We start from the raw sequence: 21,432 nt of genomic DNA on the forward strand, positions 1-21,432 counted from the left end.
AAGCCAGAGGAGGCTTTGCTATGGATCTCCAGAACCAAAAAGCACTGCCTTTGTGCTGCTCCCAAGAGTTCAGTGCAGCAGCTCTCAGGCTTACATCTTTCCGTGTGAATGCTGAGTGCCGGCAGCCTTCCTGCAGAGCTCAAACAATAGCATTAGCACCTATGGGGCTGCTGCAAGGGGCTGAAACAGGAAAGCATGAGTACTGCTAATTATAAATCCACTGCGTGGAAAAAGCATGGTTCCTTGCACTTTCACCCTGACCATTTATATATAGACCATACCTAACTTGTCTCTGTCCAATCTGGAAGGTGTCTCAGTGATTCTTAAGTTACTGGCCTTTACTCCCATCTGATTTTCAAATTAACTGTGAGATTCAGGATGTGATAGGGAACGATCTGAAATGTTCACAATGAGCTCAGCTTTCCAACTTGCAGCAAGCTAGAAATACATATTAAGACAAAAGATGGAAATCCTACAAATGGTCCGTGAATGCCCGTGTTCTCCTCTTCAGGAAATGCGCTTTGGCTTACGCATCCCCCTCCATGCAGAGTTCCCCAGCAGCCTTGCAGAACAGTTTGACAGTGATTACTTTAGTAACGCCACTTCCACGGCCTAGGCAGCTTTGGGCAGCTTGTCTTAGTGTTGTCTTTGTGCTCAGTGCTCTTAGCAATTACAGTATAAGTCCCTAATTATCCTGCTTCACAACAACTTTCCTTCTCTTGCTGGAGTGATTGAAAGGGTGAAGTGAATAGAACAGAAATATAAATCCTTGTTCTAAAGTTTGTTAAAAGTAAAGTCCTGGTGACAAACTAAAATGCATTACAGAAGAAAAATATTTTGATTATCGGTTTCCTGTGGCTACATCCTCCTGTTTTACGCTAGTGCACGCACACGCTCTTCCTTTAAATCTCAGGTGGGAATATGACTATGATGACAATTAAGGTTGCAGTGCTGAAACTGCTATTTTGTGGATAAGTGGAAGCAAGGCAAAGTGGGCATCTAGTTTTATTTTCTCAGTTCCTCTCACTGTCTGATTTATTATTATTTTTTTTTCCAGTGTCCAAAACCTGTATGGAGGTCATAGAAATAATACTGATTTTTCCAAAAGCCCAGTATTATTCTGCTACGTCCTACTGAGGGTTAAGCTGTCCTGCCCATGTCATGGGAACTTCACTCCTTGTGAGTGCATTGCAGTGAGGCTGGCAAATACCAACCAGGATTATAAAGCCTCAGTTCTGAAAGGAAAATTGCAGAGATGAGGGAGTATAGGTTGAGCAACCATGAGCTCAGAGGCAGTAGGAGAATGCATTATGCTCCTCTCAGTGCTGTTTTCCCTTGTTTCAATTGACATCAGATTCTTCACTTGAATTTGAGACTCCTAATTGCTTTGCAGTTGAATTAAAGGACTTACTGTGTTAATAAAAACAAACAAATGAGAAAAAAAAAAAGCACAAAAGTAGATCTTGCAACTGGGGAAAGTGCTTTTGTGCATTATAGATGCATTTTTTAATGTTTCATCCCATTTAAATGATTGTAGCAGAATGCAGACTTGTGTTTCTGGATGTACTGGAGATGCTCTGTGTAGAAAGAAAACAGAAATATGTTTTGTTAACAAATGATTGTACTGTTTACGTAGGTAATCTCTAGTATTATGACAAAAAAAAAGATCTGTTAGTGTTTGTTAGGATAAAAAAAAAAAAGTACTTTTCCTTATGTAATTAGAAAGGCACATGTCCCTGTTAGGGAAACAAACTGACTACGAAACGCTTATTCTGTTGTTGATGGAAATGTCATGTTCAGCTGTGATGTGTCAAGTATGAATGCAAAAGATCTGCCATTCCACAAGAGCTGTCTACAGTATCTCCCAATGACAGTGAAGCCAAACCTATCTGCTGTGTGTCAGTCAATATTTGCAATTGTTTAGATTTCTTGATGGACGTTTATATAAATAGTGGTTCATTGTCCCTTAAGTGGATGTCATCGTCTTGAGAGACACGATCTCCCGGGGGGAAAAAACAATCGTGGCAAACCTGTCATCACTTCATATACTGAGGGGCTTTTGTTTTCTTTTTGTTTCTCTGTGAAACTGTGCATGACACTGCTTTTTTTTTTTTAATGTATTTTTTTTCTATTTTTTTCCTCAGTGAAGTTTAGGATGCTCACATTTTTTACATCAAATCCTTTATAGAATGCAAAAAAATGGACGTGTATAGAGTATCCCTTCCAGTGCATAGTTATTAATAGAAATTAACAGTTCTCTTCCCTCCCAGTAAAATTAAAACTTTAAAGTCAAAGCTATACAGCTGAAATGTGAAGATGCTAAACATTCCAGTGAAATTCAATAACTTATTTGGATTTGGACCCATTCTTAACTGTAGTTTGCAATTTGGATATAGTGTGAAAGGGCCACCGGTGCATTCAGCTCATCTGTAGCAGCACCCCTGACTTCTGAGATCTTTTGACAAACACTTGTCATGACAGGAGCCATCTGTGCTCTTTGTAGCCTAGGCAGCTGGGAATCACTAGGCTATTCAGTATTGAAATTTGCTTACATAGCACAGCAATAGGTGATGTATATTTGTGTGCCAGCGTTTCTTTAGGAAAGAACAATGATTGATCAACAGCAGTGTCTTATCAACAGCATCTTATGGTGCACTTCAGCAAATGTATCTTTACTTTGGTAGGTTACTGACAAGCCCTGTGCTTGAAATAAGTTGTGTGTTCTTACCCAAAAAAATGCCTTTGCTCCTCAGTGGCTTTGTAAGTCAAGTTTTACTTCTGTGTCTCGTAGTCTTAATTTTAAAATGGGTTGTATGAGGAAGCCTCTCAAAGGAGCATATATCTACACAAGTGAACTTTATTTATAGCGGAGTGGGGTAGGTCCATCAGCAGGAAGGATGCATTTCTTCTGTAAGAAACAAATAAGAAAATCAAAACAAGGAAAAGGTTTATTTTAGCTGTGCTTACTAATTAAAGGAGATTTAAAAGACAAAAGATGGGAAGAGGTTTGTTTAACTTCAGCTTGCAACTGTTTTTCTGGCTCAGTGCTAGGAAAATCTCTTCCTGTGCCTTTGCAGTCAAGAGAGCAGGATGGGGGGGGGAGGGGGGAGGTTGGGGTGGTAATTTTGGGGTCATTGAGGTCCTTGAAAACATTGGCATCAACCAGCAAAAAGCCAATTGCTCCCAGTGCGCAGGTGAGGAGCTGACCTTCCATTAGTCTGAAGAAGAGAGGGAAGAACAAGTATGGCAGTGAGGTGTTTTTAAATGTGTCCTGAAATAATGCTTTATATTTTTGCAATGGGCAGTTCTGGATAGAAGAGAATGAATTGTGTACTGACAAGCTTGCCTGCTGCCCTGTGACACGCAGCACCCAATGCTGGGGCAGCAGCCCTCAGCCTTATGCTGCCCGTGCTGTGCTGCTGTGCCAGCCTCTTGCAGTGGGGAAGCTGGGCTGGCGGCTGGAAGTCTGTTGTTGTCCCATTCGACTTTCAGGACTTCAGAGATGTTGGACAATTTCATGTGCAGGCTGTGTGAGGGGAGAAATATTTGTGCTCTCTTGTTTTTCAGGAAATTCAGTTCCAAAGTGGGTGTCTTCAGTGGCAGAGGAGTACAGTTTCCTCTGTTCTGGCATTTCATTTGTTGGGAAACAAAAATTACGCTACCTAATAACTGAACAGACCTTTGGGGGACAAAAATAACTAACACTGTTTTCCTTGTGCATACGTATCTGTGGATATGTGAAACTTTTCTGTGTTTAAAAGTGGTTAGGAACCAATTATTAAAGAAAATTTAAAACAAAACATGTTTGTACCTTGTTTACATACAAAAGCCTCTGCAAAACAGTAGAAACTAGCAGAATAAATGGATAGAAATGAGACTAGTTGGTTAAATAGTTATAGTGATATTTGAAAGAAAGGCAGTTAGCAAATGACAGTGTGCACGCAAGACTGAGGTGTGCTGTGGTGGTAGCATGACATCTGTACTGTCAGGCCAGCCATGTGATGCTGTCAGTATAGGGAAGAACACTAATGGATCCACACCATCACAGGCTGGGGATGTGCTGCCCTGGGCAGACAGCTGAGGGACAGGGGAATTAAGCTCGTTCAAGGCTATCCAGGAAGTCTGGCTGTTAGTTCCAGTGCTTATGTTCCAATAATTCATCTCCTGTTGTGATGCTGCTAAATTCTTCTAAATGCTCAATGCCTAAACAGCTGATGTACAACTGAATAGCTTCACATGTTTCCAGTGTTCAGTGAGTCAAACAGCATATTTAGAATAACTCCTGAAGAGTTTTGTTTCCAGCCCACAGTAGCAGGTGGGGCGGGACAAGGAATTATCTGTGATGCACAGCAGCCAGGCTCTGGTGTCTGGTTAATAGTTTCAGTGCATAAATGCCCATTTCATGAATCTGTTCCTGGATCACCTGCAAGAAATTGTATTGCCTTGAGGACTGTGCTGCAGTATCAACAGTCTTTGCAGCTGTATACTAAGGCTCTGTGGGCCTCATTTCAGAAAGCTTTTTTGTACAGAAGGTAGAATGTTAATGTTTTTGAAACAGGTATGATTCAATGAAGGTCATATTAAAATGTTTTGTAAACTACAGTAACAATTTAGATTTTCTCTTCCTATTCCATTTAGTTGAATTTCCTGTTAACAATGAGGAGTCTGCGTTGTAACATGTTAGTATATGATAGGTAGGATGCACTGGTTGCTGGATCAGGGCCCTACGTGAGCCAGAGACAGATCTCTCATAAGTGGCTTTTATTAATAAATGCACTCAATGGTAATATTCCTGCACCTCAGCAGTGCTTTTTCTGTTTATTTGTTGCCCCTTTTTGCCCCCCACCTCTAATATTATAGGAGTTGTCCAAGATGAGTAATCTTGAGCAATACCCTTTGCTGGTGATGCTTGGATGTCAGTAGTATTTATCTGTGGTGCAGCCTCAGGGATTGCTGTATCCACCGCACAAGGGCTTGCAAGGAATACATTAGATAATGACAAACTGCAGTGCACTGTGCTCAGAGAGCTAATGAGGTGCTTTGTTCTTCAGCATTGTTGTCTTTCATACACATCTTTCATATACAGAAATGAGGAGACTATACGTGTGCATTTAAAAGGATGTGAATTTCTGATGCAAGTGTAGGTACTAGTATCTGAACCATAATGATTTCATTATGTCCTCTAGTCTGAACATCAGACTGTCTTTGGGGGAAATGGCCATTCTAAATGTAATGAATGAAATTACTGGAGGGAATTGAGGATGCTTTTTTTTTTAAGGGAGTGTCGCAATGATTCTATGACTAGTTGAAGGAACAAAGGTGCTAAATTCATAAAAGCACATCTGAGAATGTGCCTCTGCTTGGTGCTGGGCACTTCTATTGAGTGCTAAGGCTGCATTTCTTCAAAGTGAATGTAACCATGTGGTAAATGTGCAGGAAATATAATTTTAATCTTGTCCTTCTTTTTCGTGCAGTAATGAAATCTCACTGTGCCACTTTAAAGGGCTGGTAATTTCAGACTACAGCTCTGGGAATGAATGGGGAAAATGTTCATTTAAGAAAATGATGCTTCTAATATTACCAAAATGTGATATCAGCTACTGGAAAGGTTGTATGTTGTTATCTGTGTTTAAGGATGCTATAAAGTGCTATAAAATGCACTGACGTGCCCAAATTGTCTCTACTGTTGTATAGACTCTTACTTTATGTTCATTCTTGCTGTGTCTGATCATCTTGCAGTAGTAAACGAAGTGAAATGGGAAAGTGTCTGGCTGGTGTTCTGCTTCTCTTCTCTTAAAAGAAGGTTTTTGTAGGTGTTACATTTGGGATTTTTTTTAACTGTATATATCTAGACTTGCGTATGTTGCTATGCAGTTGTGCTGAGAGGTTAAGAGCTAAAAACTGGCATAGTTTGTGACATTTCATGATCCAACTGATTCTCGAGATTACTTAGTGTTGTGCCCAGCTAAGCCTGATGCATCTTGTTGCTTCTGCCAGAGGAGCAACACTGTTTGTAGAGATCCTGAGCTTGGGAGCATTGCCAAGGACTACTTAATAACACAACCTGGGGTTAGTCTAACAATGATCTCCAACCCAAAAGAGAAGTCTCTATAATGTAAGACTTCCTTAATTCTTTGTGTGTCAGAGTCAAACTGGGGCTCTACTTCTCACCAGGTTGCTATAGATGTTGTGGGTTTATTGATTTGAAGTAGTGTATGTCCTCACCAGCCTGTTCCTTCCCCACATGATGGAAATAAGTACTTATGCACTTCACGTGTGGTAAAAGAAGAACTGCAGGTTGTCCGATGCAACTGCAGGAAATGTTTTGTTTCTTCCTACTTTGCTGTTGTGGTGACTTTGACAGCAGTCTTCTTCCAGAAGGTAACTTAAATGCAGTATTAATAATGCCAGCAGTACCAGTGCTAGGATGCAAGGGTGGGAGATAAGGTAATAGATGGAGAGCAGGGGGATCTCTGCTTCTGGTAAATCTCTGCTCTGAAAATGAGCTGCAGAAGTTTTTAAGTACTTCTGTTGCACAGATTTCCACAAGTGTGTCTGGAAAGTATTCCTTCTGCAAAAAAACTCAATGTGGATGCAGTAACAGGGAAGTAGGAGGAACAAGACTTCAAATTACTTGTCCTGCTGAGCTGTGGTGGGCTTCCAGACCACAGACTGATTGCTGGTGTGAATGGTTACTTGAAGGTGTCAAATAGTACTATTTCTTTTTCCTCTGGTATTTGGAAACATAGCTATAAGATCTCTTGAGATAAGTATGGATTAGATTAGCCAAATTCAGAACTTCAATCTGTGTATGCACTCCTTCCACAGCTGTATAAACTTTGAATATGGGATACCTGACTTCCCTGTGTCAAAAGAAGTGCTAGAGCACAGCAATCAGGGCATGCAGCAGTTAGGGATGCTAACGAGCTGAGTGCAGCTAACACAACCTACAGCCTGCAACTCCAAGCAGAAAATAGGTCTGATCAGTCGCAGGTCTGTGCTAACATGCAAGTGGGTCTCTAAATGTTACAGCATAGCATTTTTCCAGCCACTCTTTCTGACAATTTCTAATCTGCTGAACTTTTTGATTTTTTTTTTTTATTTTTTTATTTTTATTTTTTTTTTTTTACACTTGGGTGCCAGCTACACAGTATTAACCTACACTGATTTTTTTTTTTTTTTTTTGCTTGTTTATTCATTTATGGCTAAATTGAATGTTCTCTTCAGAGTATGAGTTTAAATATCATCTTAATGCACAAAAGTGTCTACATAGTTTTCCCTCTATGTCTGTCTACTGCTACACTTGTCTGCTTTAGTTCATATTCTTTGAGCAGGAAAGAAAGGGATGGATTAAGTCTTCGTTTTGTGATAAGTCAGTCAACCAAAGCCACTTCAGTATTTGATCTTCATGTTTTTTTCAATACCAACTTAATCTGTAGAGATGATTTCCAAGAACTGCTTTACAGACACATCTGCATGTTATTTAAAAGATTCATCCATCAATCTTAAGTGGTATTAATAATCTGAGACAGGAAACTATGTAACTAACTCCTGTGGTTCTAACATACAAATGTGATGTGTAACTGATAGTTTTAGCATAGTTTTTTTAAATTGTTTTTGTGAGGCTGTTTGTTTTAAATCCACTGATGAAGTTTATCAGAAAATGGATTAGCAGAGTTTCTAGGTAGCATACATAAATTTGGTTTTGCTGGTGTGATTAAGATGCTCTATCACATCTAACTCTTCCACTTCTTTTGCTCCCAGATGTGAGTTCTCGTCATACCCTTTGTTTCTTCCATCCACTGCAATTAGCTCAGCTAAAATAAAGTTTCCAGGATCAACCATATTTTGTTTCATGATTGTTCTAAAGAAAAATGGGAGTCCCCTTTGTTGCATGTTTGGGCACCTCAAATAAATGGCAGGTCAAATTTCTGATCTATTAGCTCTTTGTCTGCTGTGGTATGCACAGTAATCATGAAATATTCATGCAATTCCAGAAAAAAAATGCTTGGGAAGGGTTGGGAAGAAGGCAGCTTCTGAAATGTGACTGCAGTATTGTAGGGTCATTCAGCTCGCTGCTCCTAGATTCAAGTGCAGGGCAAGCCTTTCATTTAGAGATTTTGCACAAGAATTTACTTTCAGCTGTTGGACTCATTCAGTGATTACCTAAGCAAACAGTGTGCATTTTCTTTATTCTCCAGCAGATTTTCATAAATGACTTTTTCTGTAAGGGATTGCATTTTTGTGGTACGCGGTTCTCTATGTAAACTTTTCACGGAAGTCCTAATCCAGCTTTCAATTAAATTGATTGGCAACTCCTGTTGACTTCAGTCAGAACAGCATAGTGCCTGTCTTCCTACACTTGAGGAAAGCCCTTTCAGCTGGGGAGAGCACATTTAATGGCATGTAGTTATTGCAGGGATTAGAATAATGCTAAGTTGCATATGAGTATAAATACAAAGCTAGATATATTCAAGTTGTGGTTCTACTCAAATTTCTCATCTGGCCCCAGAGAATGAACAAATGTGTGATAAAGGAGGAGATGATCTGAATTTTAAATGCCAGGAAAAATAAGAACCTGTAATAAACATATGTGAATATTCTATTTGTTAGTATAATATCAGAATACCTTCTGTGTGCTGGTGACGCTTTCTATTCTTGTGCTTCCTTTTTGGTGTGAGAAGTAAATAAAATCCTTTCACTCTTTGTGGGTGACTTTTTCACTTGAAGTGCATGTATTAGGGAAGATGAGAAGTATCTACCTTGTAATCTGGAGCAGAAAGTATCCAGGTTTGCTCCTATTTTCGAAGGGAATTTGTTTCGCACATTCAGGCTGATGCTTGTGGAAGCTTGCATCTTTTTTCCATTATGTCAGGTGAGCAAAGTATTGTGTATCATCCTTACTTCAGCACCTCATTTGTCTCTGTTAATCTGGTTCAAGGTTTTGGAAACTTTGCAAGTAAACTCCTGAGACCTTCACACTTTCTGTTTTATTGAGCAGAGTGTTGAACTCTGAGGATACTTACTGCAGTGCTTTGCAGCTCTTGCAACTGTCTAAACACATCTGGATCTTCAAGATCCAAGAAGAGAATGACTTTCTGATTCTGGCTGGAGAATCAGACTAGTCAGAAACATTGATGATAAATAAAATAGTGGAGTCATAGTGTTCCAGTTTCTACTTGGAAAATTCCCCATGTAACACTTCTTGTTAGTACTGGAGGAGTTGAGCTCCATTGTCTTCGTAATTGCCCTTGAAATAAGTGTGTGCTGGTGTTAGATCCTCCTATATCCTCTAGCTAAGAAGCCTGCACTAAAAACGTTGGAATAAATATTTCATAAGCAGATTTAGCAGAAAATATATTCTATGGCATATGCCATATTTAACCATCACCAGTGGCTGCTGAAGCTGATGAGTCATGGTAGAATAGCAGCCTGATCCATAAAAAATGAAATTTCCATTGGCTGCTAGCCAGTGTTTTTCTTGAACAATTTAATGCTCCACCCTGTAGCAGGATACCCTGCCCAGCAGTAGAGTCAGGAAGTGATGCATGGGTTTGTTTTTTGAGTAAGAGCCCTCATGGGCATGAAAAGAAAATGCATCTAAATCCAACCACCCTGGTTCATCCTTTAGCAGATCTGACGCATTCCTAAGAGCTACGATTCTTTTTTTTGTTAATCAGCATGTGCAGTCCTTTAGTCCAACACACTACCATTGGGATGGAGGAGTCACAGGGAAGTGCAGTTGGTCTTGGGTCTAGCTACAGCACACTAAAAAATCATATGAAGTTAGACACCTCCATTTACTTGTTAGATAGCACCTGCAATATTGCTGTAATAGTTGTAGAATCATAGAATTGCTTGAGTTGAAAGGGACTTTAAAGATCACCTGGTCCAACTACCCTGCAGTGAGCAGGAACACCTGCAACTTGATCAGGTTACTCAGAGCCCATCCAGTCTGACCTTGAATGTTGCCAAGGAAGAGACTTGCACTGCAGGTGTAGGCAACCTGTTCAAGTGCTTCACCATCCTTGTGGCAAAGTATGAATTAGTCCATTAACATTTCTGTGACTGTCAAAAAAGACTTGCTGCATAACTGTAGTCAGCCGATGAGTGGCATTTTTGTCTGACTCTAAGTCCTGAAGAAGTAAATACGGTGAAGGTTCAGGTATTTTGTTACGTTTATCTCAAATTTCTGCATTGCACTGAAATACTAAAGAGAACTAAAGCCCATTTGCAATATGCACTGCTTTTAGGAAACCAGTGTTGGCTGAAGAAATGATTTCTGGGATGTTTAGATGTTGCTTTTTTCTTGGGAAGAGAGTGACCCCTTTCTTGTGCCATCCCAGTGTCCGCGTCTTGCATTAAAGCACTGAGAATTCTGTAATACGGAAGTTAGGATATGAATTGGAAATAACCTTTTCATTGCCTGGATGTGGAAAAAATACACAGTGGACCTTGAAAAGATGATTCCTCATGTAGTTATACAAAAAGGATTTCCTTAATGAAAAAGCAGATTCAGGAGATTGTAAAAGAGCCTCTTTCATGTCTGTGACTCATGAACTGAGGTGCCAACAATACCTGTATGTTGTTTCTCTGCACAGCCTTCTGCTATCAGTGCAAAATGGAGCTCAGGTGCTGTGCAGCCCGCTGAGGTTGAAGTGCCAAATGCTGTGCTCAGTGGCACAAGGCAGCGCTGGTGGGATGCTCACTGCATTGCAGCATAGGATGTGCTGGCACACTGTGGTACAGAGCTGGATGCATCCTTGTGCAAAACTGTCACTGTCTAGAACGACTAGTCAATGCAGTTAGGTAATGCAGTGAGTGCTAAGAAAAGGCATTGGTTGACAAATGTATTCCCACAAAACCAAAATGATGTGCAGCCTGCCTTCATGTGTTACAAGGAAGTGCTACGCCTCTAGAAGGAGATGGGAACACAGTTAATGATTCTTCTCATTTGTGCTTAGAATATAGAAAGTGCACAACTTGTACACTGTAGAAGATGGATTGAATACTTCCTACATTTCCCTTCCTCATCTTAGACTTTTTTTCTATGTGTGACTTTAAGGGATGAGAATAGATAAAATAATAAAATTGGGAATGTAAACATTTGATATTATTACTAAGTACTTAAAATCAGGTATTTGAACTGTTTTTTCTGTTGTTCAGAAGTCAGGTTGGAAATCAAAACTCAGCCCTGGAATGGCAGAAAGATGAGTAGATTTCCCAGCTTTCCCAGTGATCTGCAAATGTTTGACACCATTGAGATCTTCCCAGTTTTGCCATTTCTAAGGAAAGAGCAATGACATTGATTTCCTTGGCAAGGTGTTGTAAGGATAATGAGTGGAAAGAGCTATTAAGAGCTGAGTTTTTATTTTCAGATAAATATCGCATTCAAGTGATTTATTTATTTTTTTTTTTTGTCATGAAATTATCATATTTTACTTATAAATTTTTTCTTTCTCCCCTGAAAGATTCCTTTTTCTCTGACAGTTTTAAAAGGTATTTAATTTCAGTCACAAGAGTACCTCTTTGTTTTTGTTTTTTAATATTTTCCTGGTGAGTTCTAGTCAGTGCATGTTCTCCTGTGCTTATGTTTTTATTTAAGAAATAACAATGGAGACAGCAGGTGTGGTGATTGATTCTGGTGACTGACTGACTAGTTAAGTGCTGATGTGTATAGGAGGAGTTGGGGCTGCTTTTGTGAAATTGAAAATGAAAGCAAATTATAAGGGAGTGGATTTTTGTTTAGTGATTAAGACAGCTTTCTCTATGTATTGTTAGAAAATGAATTTCCTGCATAGTAGCAATTAGATTTCTTGAATTATATTATCATTCCATTCAGTTTAATATTATAGCTGTCACTTACTTAATGAGCTTTCTGTATGCAGCTCTGATACACTGAGCCTTGCTATTTCACACTGGGAAGATGAAGGAAATAAGTATCTACGTCTGGCTTTCTCTGCATGTCCAATAGTCTGCACAGTAAGTTTTCAGGCCCAACTGATGAAAGCGGCATGATCTTTAAACAGCAAAGACATCCTTTCTGCTGGCTACCAGCGAGCAGCACCAGTTCTCAGCAGACATGGCTTGAGTTTAGCTGCTTTGTTACTACTTAAATATTTCCATATCCACACTGATCTATACTGAGGAATCTTTATTTTTCTTCGTATATGATCAGATACAGAAATGCATTTGTGTTTAACTTTTTAATGTTATGGTACATAATATGTAACAGGACATCTAATATAAAGATGTATGGATGGAATAGGGGCTCCAGTCTGTGAGGCACAGTATAACAACGTATTTAGTAGGGGAGGGCTTTAAGCAGCATCCTTTCAGTGGTATGCTACCTATGCTTTCTCTTAGAAAAATGTTTGGCTACTGCTCCTTAGGAGAGGTCTCAGATTTGTTGCATCTGGAGTTGTGCAGCCTTCCAGGCTGTGCCATGCCATACTGAAGAGAGGTGGGTCAGTTCCTGTGGAGCTGGAGGGAAGAGGAACTGGTGAAGGCAAATGCCCACAGGTTCCAGCTCAAAGCTGTATGGAGCCGTGTGCCACAACACGTGGTTTTGCAAGACAGCTGGAATCAGGGAACCGATACGTTGCCAGGAGAGGAAATGCTTTTGTAAAGGCTTTTTTAGTACAGAGCATGTCCAGGTTGGATGAATGCTAGTGACACTTGGAAAATTATGAACAGCTGGTCAGTTTAAATTGATTTGTTAATGGGACCAGTTCAAATTGGTACAGCTGCAGCTCCTAAACTGCAGCTCAGCGTGGAGCACTGTCAGGGAAATGATTCCTAGCTCCATTCTCCAGCCTCAAAAATTCCTCAGAAACATGGAAGCAAATCTTTGGTCATTTTGCAATGTAGTCATTTGACAGAGGGTCACAAAAGATGTAAATATTAAGCTGAAGTGTCATTCTGTGTGAATTAAGTTACAACACCTTCATCAAAATATACAAATCCCTCAGTGAGATTTAAAACAGGTGCATCTAGAGATGCATGTATTTATATGCATTTGTAAATGAATCTTACTGTTTCTATCCACTTCAGTGGAACAACAGTGCATTGCAGGATTTGCACGTTTAGGATTTTGACTTTCTGAGCTGCTTTCCTTGAAGAAAGCACCCGGTCTCTTTATTTTATTTTTTCTTAAGTTATTTTTGCTAAAACACCAGCTTGTTGAAGTTAGCTAGGAATATCAGAGCATTTCAGCTCTGAGCTCCCGACAATAGCTTATTTCCCAGCCAACTCCAGTTCAGGCAGGATTCCGGTGTGTTTCCGGCTGTAGCAATGCCTGGCTATTTCCTTTTTGTGCTTATTAGGTCTTGCATGCTTAATAAAATTGTGCTCATTAAAGGCTCCAGTATGCACATCATGTCTCTTTCTGGCATTTTTTGTATGATCCATGGAGTTTCTCTTTAGTCTGTACTCAAAGCAGACTTGTGCTGGTTCCTGCATGTGTCCAGTTGTGTGGGTGTCTGCAGGATGGGAGCAGCCTAAATGCGGGTAGGTCCCCTCCAGTACAGAGGTGGATGCAACAGGGCACAGCTGCAGTGAGAGAGATTTCAGGAAGATTAGGCACTAATTCAGAGGCTTGGCTTGGATGCTAAAAGCAACAGTGTACATGCTTGAGGAAATGTACTAGCTGGCTTCAAAGGCAGCTATTTAGTCACATTATCTGCAAAATGTTTTCTGTGTGTGAATGGAGGGCGCATGATTGTTTGAAAAAGGGGCAAGTAGGGATATTTTCAATGAAGAGGGAGCTGTCAAATTAATGAAAGGAATAAGTGAGCAGTAACAAGGCTTCTCTGGCAAATCAAGTCAGACTTTACAGCTGTTGCCTGAGTTGTTGGTGTGTTATATATATCTGATAGAGGGATGTCCTACTCCATAGAAATGAGGACTTGTGACCGCAGATCAAAACAAGAGGGAAATGCCCCTCTGTAAGTGGTGCAGGAGTGGTTTTCCAATCAAAAGACATTTTGTTAAATTAGCTAGTCTGCACTTCATGTTCCACAGTAACTCCTTGTTTAGCAGCAAATGTTCTTAATGGTGAAATTGTTGCCTCATTCATGGCTCCTAGCCTCGTATGAATAGATCCTTTCCATTTCACCTTCTTGCCTTGCAGCAAAATCACTTAGTTTCAGGCTTTTTACATAAATGTGGATTGGATCGAGTGCTTAATTAAATAATAAGGACTTCTGTTACTCAAGCTTCATTTGGCTTTAAAACACTTTTCAGGCAAAACATACCTATTTTCATAAAGGCACCTGGTATTTCTGGGTGCAGTGTTCCCTGCTAACTCTATCTGCCAGTTTCTTTCGATGGAGTTTTTACTGTCTTTCTAGGCTTGCTAAGCTACCTCCTTGCCTTGATTTACGTCAGTCATGAAAACCAGGGCTTTGGAACAAGGTGTAATCAATCATATTTTTTGCACATCCCCAAATCTAGCTGTTGTCTGTATAAACTTTTTCTCATCATTTATTTTTGAAGGAGTAAATCTTTCTGAGGAATTCTTTTTGAGCAGATGCTGCTTTTTCAGTTTTTATCCTTGTTAACTATTAAACCTTTTTTGCTGTTCTCTCTGTAGATAACAATGGTTTTCTCCAAGGAAGGCAAACAATCTTCAAGTTTTGAAATATGTTGTATGCTCCACATCAGCTTGTTATAAATGAGTAATGTCTTCTCTTTGCATGTGAGGAGCAATACCAAATAAGATTAAAATAACTTATTCTGTAGGTCATTGTTTAGTGATCTTTGCAAGCATAAGCATATTTCTTTTGACAATAAGACTAGTTTCTTTTTTCTTTTGATTTTTTTTTTTTTTTTTTAAATTAAAATTGCGATGATGAATTGGTGTTGTATACAGGAAATCATGTGGTAGTAAATAACATGAAACTCATTTCAATGTCTACTTTTTCTGCATGCTTGTGAGCATGTAGAAAGTCTGCATTAATTATTCTAGATACTTCAAATCATTTGTGTTAAGAAAGCATAGAAGTCTTACAAAACTTGTGTTTGTTCAGTTGCCTGCACATGAAATGCTGCCAATTCCTGGCAAGTGTGTGAGTCAGGCTTTCAAATCACAAGGTCAGCTTTGAGAAAAAACAAAAAACAAACAAACAAAAAAAAAAACCCCAAAAAACCTGTGTTTTATAGAGGTATTTCTTGGTCACAGCCCTCATAAAGTATTTCTTGAGAGACCTATACCAGATCAGTGCATTGCTGGGTCTGTCTTAGGCTGCTAGGCTTTCAAGGGCTGCTGTTCCATTTCCTGTGCTTAAGGAACAGCCTTTCAAGGGAGCTTTCTGAATCCCGCTCCCCTATGTCACCGCTTACAGGAGTGATGGTCTAGATGCTGGTTACAATATCATCCCATGCCTTCCCCTTCTGCTCTGCCCTCAGTGTTCTGTGGCACCATGTGCTCTTCCTCTCACAGAAGCTCTGCTTTACTGTACGCCCTCTGGGGACATGTGTTAGCTGAAGTGCTTAGCATCCAGCCTGAGACACCTGCAAAATCTGTTCTCCACAGTTACTACAAGAAACTGTGCTAGACAAAATCGCTCATGCAGTTCTGTGTTCCTTTCTTCAGCACTCTTGAGCTTCCTCAGTGCTAAGATCAGTTTGCTCCTATGACTTGGATTCTTTCTCTTTTTCTCTTATGGGTGTATGAGTCATGACACAAATCCATGAAGCTTACTTTCTTGATTAGGCTTCCTCTAAATTAGCGTATGAAACACTCTTAGTGTGAGAGCTAAGTGCCTAGCATGCTTATTAAATGGCTGAGATAATATTTCAGGACCCTGCTTGGCTATCTCTCACCTGGAATTCATGCCAGACAACTTCACTGGCCCTGGGTATCAGGAGATTTACTAATGGGTGATTTATATCAAGTGACAGATGATTTTTGCAGTATACCTGAATAAACAACTTCAGGTAGGCTCAAGCCTGTGGTAGATCCTCTGTGTGTCATGCACCTATGTGCACCCATTACTCCTGCATGCTGTATGTTAGATGTCAAATACAGGTAAGGAAATAAGTGTTTTCAAGCAGCTGGTAAATGTAGTGCCATCTGAGCTCATCTTTCTGACTTCTCACAGGAAGAAGTGAACTTGTAGGAGGGTGATGGAGCAGTGCTGGTGGGCTGCCAGTGCAGAGCGGGGAGGCTGGGGTCACATACATACCATGTGCATAATTTGGTGTGTTAATAGGTACATCAGTTGGGGTCAGAGGGCTGAATTGCCTAGCAGCGAAGCTGCAAATTCATGTTCAGCAAAATGATAGTTTTCTAACAAGGAAAAAAACTCAGTGACGAACATTTATGATAAATAACTTTATCTGTGCTTTGGCATTCTTCTTTCCTTCTTAGATGACTCATTGCTCAGCTGAGTCATCTTTCAACTCTGCTGATCATCAGCTTTCATCTCACATAGGACTGTAGCCCTGAATTACTTTACCAGCCACTTGTCTTGGCAGGCCAAATAAACTTCGAGTTTTTCTCTTGACAAGACATAGGCAAAATACACTTCATTTGAAATCTTATTCAAAGAGCACAATTTTTTTTGTAGCTGAAGCTGAAAACCAAGCTAGGGGGAAAGGTAGTAACGTATTTTTCTTACCCTTCCCCTACCTACTCTACCCTTCAATTGCAGAAGTAGGGCAGGAGTGAAGAGGGGCAAATAATTTTCTAGATTTGATCAGTTAATGGACTATGACAATAGAATATTTCTGCTATGTCTGTCCTCCTTGTCCTGATCCGCTAATGGTGTTAGAATTTTTCAGTATCACAATGGGAAAGAACAGCCAGCTAAACGTGGACCAGACAGCTTGCTTGCTGAAATTCAGTACAGCCTTGAGATAAATAGTGGGATGTAAAAGTTACTTCTGTTCTCAGTAAAGGTGAGTGGCAAGTGGCCTTTTTAAAAAATGCCTAATGTTTTAAAACCTAACAGCACTTGATGAAGTGATCAGCAATTATGCGTATCTTTGAACTGAAATCTGAACTCAAGTTCTTTTGAAACTGCCGCTTCAGTGTGTTAGAGAAGGAGGTGTTATACCAAAAAAAACCTGGTAAAACAAACTCAGTGAAAATGTTGTGAAAGAAAACACAAATGCACAGCAGCAGTGCTGCCAAAGTGTTGATGAAAATAGTGCGCTCAGGTTGGATGGGCTGGTAACTGAGAAAGGGAAACCATATCTAGCTGGAAAGGAAGAGATTGTTAACGCGTGAAGAAATGAGAGCTGACTCCAGAAGTGGTGTAGCTGGAATCTAATTGAGGAGAGTAATAGATTTTATTTTAATTAAAACGTGTTCCTCTGGCGTTAAAACAACAATAAAACATACTTTTGATCTTGCCTCTTCTGGTTGGGCACTGTTTCAAGATTGTGACATTGTAAATGCACATAAAGTGTTCACAGGGTAGCTGTTAAAGTGCTGTAACACAGACTTTTATATAAAAATAACCAGGAGTGAGGTGTTTTTTTTTTTTTTTTTTTTTTTTTTTTAAACTAAATACAAGCTGCTAGTAGTTACAGGAAACAAAGGTCATGGTTCTTTAAAGTCTTGCTTGACTTTCAACAATTTTTTAAGTTGTTGCCCCTTGTTTGAGAATGTCTCTTGTCACTTCCCATTTTCTGATATTACAGACTGGTGTGCCTGTCACAGATTGAACTGAAACTTTGTTTCTTATAGCAATGTATCTTTCTTGCAAGATAGCCTTGGTCTTGATTTAATGTCAGAGTGAAAAACAGCCTGTGTAGCTGGGAATTCCTGCTAATGCTCAGTGCTAACATAGAACAACAGAAAATCAGTATCCTGACACAACAGGGTGGATTCTTATTTTTTAAATTTCAAATCAATAGAAGTTTTCCTCCTTTCCACTTCTTCCCCAGAAATCCACCCATCTTTTACTGGTTAAGGAAGACTTCAGTGGTTTCGTACTGCATGTAAAACTAGCCACATCTCTCGCTATTTGCGCTTTGGTTGATTCAGTTTGCTGCTTTTTAGTAAAGAGATCCTCACTTGATTGTCTCTTAAAATTTTTTTGGAGCTAGTTACTTTCAGGTTTCTAACTTCAAGCTGCATATAGACATGACAAAGGCAAATAGTTGTGATTTACCGATAGGGTAATTACTTTGAAATATTTTGGATCTGTGTTGACTGTCTTCCCTTTGGATGCAATTAAAAATCACAGTTCCCCATACAGCATGTTATTATCTAATAATTCTCATCTAGGTTCAGAGGGCAGAATAAGGATCCTTCTCTAACTGTTGAGTGGACTGTTTTCTTTCGAGCTTTTTTCTTCTACCTGTAGTGTATTCATCCACCAGAAGATTGTTGAGCCAATTTAGAAAAAAACAAACAGAAGTTGAATTGCTCTTTAGAGAAACAGTAACATAGTTTTTTTTTTTTTTTTTTTTTTTTTTTTTTTTTTTCAGTTGCTGTAACTAAAAGGTAGTTTAATTATTCGTCAAGACAGCCTTTCATTGAACTCTAGATTCTGTTTTGTGGTGTGTAGGAGAAAGCATAAAGCATGATAAGGGATGTATGTCTTTAGCTTTAATTCAACCAGGGCTGTGCAGAAATGAATGAGGTATTGGAAAACAGTGGAGAAATACAGTTCTTGCCCTGATAAATGTTCACAAAGAACACTTACAAAGCTATGCTGGTTCCTGGGACACAAGTAACTTTGCATGTGTCTTCATCTCCAGGAACCGCATGGGTCAGTAAACACTTAAGAAATGTCACTTGCTGGTATCTCAGGCAACCACAAGGAGGAGGACCCTGTTGTCAGTTAACAGCTCTTCTGAACCCAGGGCAGTGCATGACTTTGCCATCAATGTGCTGCTCAATTAGGCTGTACACAAAACACTCAGCTAGACATGGATGTGCTGAGAGTAATGCCCTGCAGAGCTGGATGTCACAGAAGCTTTGGGGGTTGGCAGGGCTCCTGGTACCTGAACCTCTCATCTGACTGTTCCTAAATGCTTACCTGTGTTGTTTATGGAACTGCTGCTGAAATGTCACAACAAAAGCCTCATGGAAAGGCAATGCTGCAATATGATCAAGGTAAGCCCCAGAACCCAAGTGCACAAATGTGTGCTATCTTTAAAGAAATAAATTTTAATGCCTGTAAAGTACTAAACCCCCTTTGGGCAGCCACTCCTCTCTTAGTGCATTGATTTTTTTGATGCGATATATCCTGACAGCTCTTGCAGAGGCATTATAGCCTAATACAAAACCAAGTGCTTCTATTACAAAGACTCATTGCACTGAAAGACTTGTGAAGGCTTTCTATTAAATATGGTTGAGGCACATGTAGTTTAAAAATGTGACACTTTCTTTGAAAATACTCTAATGCACATACATAAGACATTGTCTTAAATGTGATTTTAAATTGTTTTAAATGTGATTTTTATCCCAAGATATCCGGTCTGCATTCTGTAAAAAAATGATGGTTGCTATGTAGACCCAATATTCTCAAACCGTCTTTCAAGCTTTTAAAATTTTAAAGTTATTCTCAGACGCTTTAGCATGCATTATTCCTGTTTTAAAGAGACAAAAGCTGAGATACAAACAGAATGATTTAAGATCACAGAATATGTCACCGGTAAATCCAAGAGAAAAGCAACTGCTTCAGAGCTTTGTTTCCTAGTGTTTAATGCACATTCTCCTGTGTTGCTATGTCTAGAGGTTGAAGTGTAGAAAATACTCGTTCAGTTCAGAGACACACAACTGCATGAGCAGAATTTCAAACTGGTGTTCATTTTCACTGTTCTGGTATCAAGCCAAGCTACTTGATTACTTCTGCGGGCCTGGGGGGGAGGGATGGAGAAGGAGGGGTTGAGTGTTGTTGAGGTCAGTGAGAAGAGACTTAAGCTGTTTGGATATAGTGAAAAGTTGGAACTACTAATTCTTGATTTGCAATGCTACGTAAAAGCCCTGGTGAAGTGGAAAAGGACTGGGGGTGGGGGCTGGCAGGAAAGCAGCATTTCACAAAGCAGCTGTGCAGTAGTGTTTCTGCAGAGAAAGATTCTTGGGGGGCGGGGAACTGCTTGATAAGGCGTTTTTTCATTAGCACCATTAGTGTAAAACCAAGGTATTCCCATCTGTATCATCCCTGCTCCCTTTGGTCACCACTGTCTTTATGATGCTTTGTATGTGGCGCTATGCAGTGGTTATATTTATCAGAATAAAATGCGTTCCAACAGTAAAGGTCACTTTCTATGCTTCACTATGGGTCGCCAGTTCTGGCAAACTTGGGTGAGTTTTTGTAGTACAAAAAATGTGTCCAGTTTGCTACCCAGGCAGGCTGCAGCAAGTTCACTGGAGGGCACAAAGCAGCCCTGCAGACCTGGGCATGGGCAGCAAAACATGAGGAAAGCACAGGTCATTGGGTGGCGGTCCTGTGAGACACTGCAGCTGGAGCCAGCCCATGGCAGATGGAGCACTGATAGGTGCTTTTACGCTTGTGTCAAGAAACTGAGATGCTTCTATTGCGTTTTATGTACTTAGTAGTTAGTGTTCAGCATAGGATGCTGCTGCATTACTGTTCTGCTCAGACACATTACTTGGGCTTGCAGCAGTAAATCTCCTTGTGTGCATATGCTCCTCGATGCTGAGGTAAGCGCTACATGTGAGCATGGGGCTGCTATTCTCTTAATTTCCCAGTCTTTGTGTAATTAAATTATCGGCCCTGGTATTGCATTAACTGTAGCAGACAGGCAGAGCCTGGAATGCACAAGGATTTCTGGTCAGATCACTGCAAATGGCAGGATGCAGCCATCCTAGCAGCATGTGTCACCAGCATGTAGGAATTGTTGAATCTGTGACTGCTGCATGTTAGTTTGGTCACAAATTCAGCAGACTATTTCCAGAGGGCTTCCTGAACACATATCCAAAAGAACGTATGTTGTAGAAATGTTATTACCAATGCCAAGGCTATGAAGCTTGGGCTCCAGGAGATGGTTTCTGTTCTTTCACTCCATTTCACTGGTGCTGGAACAGGCTGCCCAGAGAGGTTGTGGGTGCCCCATCCCTGCAGGTGTTCAAGGCTGGATTGGCTGGGGCCCTGGGCAGCCTGGTCTAGTATTAAATGGGGAGGTAGGTAGTTCTGCATGTGGTGGTGGTGGTGGTGGGGGGGTGGGGGTGGGGTTGGAAATTCATGATCCTTGAGGTCCTTTCCAACCCGGGCCATTTTGTGATTCTGATTCTGTGATTGTGTATTTAGGTATAATGTTCTTTTAGGTCCTGACATGGAGGATAGGTTTCTGTTTTACCAAGCATACATATAATGCATTATGGCATAGCCCAGTGTGGATAGCTCCTGGCTATTAAAAAAAATAAATAAATCAAAAACCACCACCACCAACAACAAGAACAACAACAACAACAACAAAAAAAAAACAACAAAAAAAACCCTGAAAACC

Source organism: Tetrao urogallus (genome assembly GCF_951394365.1).
Source record: "Tetrao urogallus genome assembly, chromosome: 8".
NCBI classification, from domain to species: domain Eukaryota; kingdom Metazoa; phylum Chordata; class Aves; order Galliformes; family Phasianidae; genus Tetrao; species Tetrao urogallus.